Below are 3,226 nucleotides of genomic sequence, written 5' to 3'. Positions count from 1 at the left end.
CTGAAACTGCCAAACACACAAACACACACACACACACACACACACACACAAAAGTGGCCCACAAAACATTCTCCTCTCCTTCTGAAGGTTTTATGATGCATTGTAATCATTAACTAGTCTTTACTATTAAACTTAAATGGCCAATTGAAACAAACAGTTCTGAGACAGTCCTTTCACCACTAATTAAGTCTGGGGTGGCAGGTGTTAGGGATAATATTCATTTAGTCTTTTGAGCTTTCTGGGCAGACTTGGTGACTTTGACAGCTCCAGCAGCCTTCTTGTCCACTGCTTTGATGATACCCATGGCAATTGTCTGTCTTATATAACCAACAGCAAAGTGACCCAGAGGTGGATAGTTGGAGAATCTCTCAACACACATGGGCTTGCCAGGAACTAAATCAATGATGGCAGCATCAGCAGACTTTAAGAATTTAGGGCCATCTTCCAGCTTTTTTACCAGAACCATGATCAATATCTTCCTTCAGCTCAGCAAACTTGTATGCAATGTGAGCCATATGGCAATTTAGTACAGGGACATAGCCAGCACTGATGTGGCCTGGGTGGTTCAGGTAATCACCTGAGCCATGAAGTCAGCTGCTTCCATTGATGGCTTGTTTTTGCTGTCACCAGCAACATTGCCATGACAAACATCCTTGACAGACACATTCTTGACGTTGAAACCCTCATTGTCCCCAGGATGAGATTTACTCAAAGCTTCGTGGTGCATTTCAACAGACTTTACTTCAGTTGTAACATTGACTGGAGCAAAGAGGACCACCATACCGGGTTTAGAACACCATTCTCTACTCAGCCATCAGGAACAGTACCAATACCACCAATTTTTGTAGACATCCTGGAGAGGCAGTTGCAAAGACTTGTCAGTAGGACCAGTTTGTGGTAGGATGCAGTCCAGAGCCTCAAGTAGCATGGTTTACTGGTATTGCCATCCTTACAGGTGACTTTCCATCCCTTGAACCAAGGCATGTTAGCACTTGGCTCCAGCATGTTGTCACCATTCCCACCAGAAACTGGCACACATGTTACTGTGTCAAGGTTGTAGCCAGTTTTCATAATGCAAGTGCTGACTTCTTTAATGATTTCCTCACATCTCTTCTAGCTGTAGGGTGGCTCAGTGGAATCCATTTGATAACACTAACAATTCATTGTTTCACACCCAGTGTGTAAGCCAGAAGGGCATGCTCACAGGTCTGTCCATTATTGGAGATGTCAGCTTCAAATTCACCAACACCAGCAGAAATAATCAGGACAGCATAGTAAGCCTGAGATGTCCCTTTAAACATGTTTTTATGAAGTCTCTGTCCTGGGCATCAATGATACTCACACAGTACTTGCTGGTCTCAAATTTCCACACGGAGGTATCAATGGTGATACCAGCTTCATGCTTAGCTTTCAGTTTATCCAAGACTCAGGCATACTTAAAGGAGCCCTTTCCCATCTCAGCAGCCTCCTTCTCAAATTTTTGAATGGCTCTTTTGCTAATGCCCATGCATTTGTAGATGAGATGGCCAGTAGTGGTGGACTTGCCTGAATCTATGTGTCCAATGATGATAATGTTGATATTAGTCTTTTCCTTTCCCATTTTGGCTTTTAGAGGTAGTTCTTAAGACACTTGTGTTCTGACAGCAATCCTGTTGAGAAAAAGCTTTTTCTGTTTTCATATCCCACCATTCTAGTCTTACTAGTTTTTCTTTCCAAAAATATTGCAGTAGCCTCCTAACTGGTCTTGATTTATCACTTATTCTCCTGTGGTCTTTTATTTTCATTGTAACAAAGGGAATCTACTTACAACATAAATATATTGGCTACATCTAAATGCAAGGGAGGCTGAATATTAATGAGCACTGGCATTCATGTTCTCTCTTATCTCCTGGGAAATTATTTCGGGTTCTATGTATCCATTCTCACAACTTCTTTGTGCTTTGCACTTACAACCTTCTTCAGAGGACTACCTTGTATTCAGAAGTGCCAGTGACTGACTGCTGCAGAAGTGTGAAAGCCCACCTCTCTCACCTTAAAGTCGTACAGACTCTGCAATGTAATTTATATTACAAAACACCCAAAGAATTAAGATGAGGTGTTTTCACCTGAACTTGCACTTTTGTTTAGCTTTTCTGCTTCCCTGTCCCCTTTATCAGCTTTTTAATAAATCATTTGCACAAAAATCCACAGTTCAGGGGAACTGAACCTAAAGATGCACCCTTTTTTCCCCTCTGCTCCTGATGCACGAGTTTCCTTGCTCTTCCTTCAACCTGCACCATCCCCCAACTTCCAGGACTTGTTGATGGTTTTCTTTCTGTCTGAATGCCATTTTCCCACCTGTCCACACAGTTCACATCTTCACTTCCTTTAGGTCTCCACACAAATATCACTTTTTCAGGGATGTCTTTCATGACCACTCTATGTGTTTTACCCTATCCCAGTCCATACATTTTTTTCCCCTTACCCATTCTCTGCAACATTCATCTTCATCTATTTATGTTTGCAAACTGTTTTCCACACTTGGGTATACATCCCATGTGTCTCTATTTCCCAGCTGCATTCTAGCACACAGTGCAAGAGCCTGATTACATAGCTGGCATTCAGCACATGTTTAAAATGAAATGTACAAATGAATAACTATGCAAAACTTAACTACACAGTAAACTGAATAAAATTTTTATTCTATAATTAAGCATTATGTTGCCTGTCTGATGTCCAAAATTAAAGAAATCTTGAATGAAGGATTACTGATAAATATCTGGACTAGTTGTGCCTCAACAACTTATTGCAGAAATAATTGTCATCTTCATTGTAGACCTGATAAGTACCACATGGTATAGAATGTTGCCTTAACCAAGCTTAGATTGGAGTTGTGCCAAATGGACAGCATAACGGTTTATGAAATCACAACTTCTGATAATAGTACTGAACACTAGTTATATACTCTGCCTTAAACATGCCAATAAGTTGGCCATATTTGCTGAGGATAAAATACATGGTATAGAAGTTCTCTCACGGAGCTTTGCACTGTTAAAAGAATAAAAACCTTTGTGACATAAAATAACCTTCAGAATTAAATTACAATACAAGGATTTGAAAGACAGTAAAACTTTCTCAATAGTTTTATGGGAATGAGTAAGCTTGGAAGGGAATGAGCTGTAAGGATAATGCTGAGGTAGTAAATGCATTAATAAATTAAAAGAGAAAGAGAATCAAAACGTGAAAT

At 40.1% G+C, this 3,226-nt stretch overlaps 1 pseudogene; it reads right to left on the bottom strand.

Annotated features, from left to right (window-relative positions):
- Positions 1-217: 217 nt before the first annotated feature.
- LOC135275315 (putative elongation factor 1-alpha-like 3) lies at positions 218-1,600 on the bottom strand (annotated as a pseudogene).
- Between the last annotated feature and the right edge of the window lie 1,626 nt (positions 1,601-3,226).

This window comes from Aotus nancymaae, unplaced genomic scaffold (genome assembly GCF_030222135.1).
Source record: "Aotus nancymaae isolate 86718 unplaced genomic scaffold, 86718_ANA_hifiasm-v0.15.2.pri h1tg000016l, whole genome shotgun sequence".
Taxonomy (NCBI): domain Eukaryota; kingdom Metazoa; phylum Chordata; class Mammalia; order Primates; family Aotidae; genus Aotus; species Aotus nancymaae.
The sequence above is the reverse complement of the archived record's forward strand: the minus strand, read 5'-3'. Positions and strand labels throughout refer to the sequence as shown.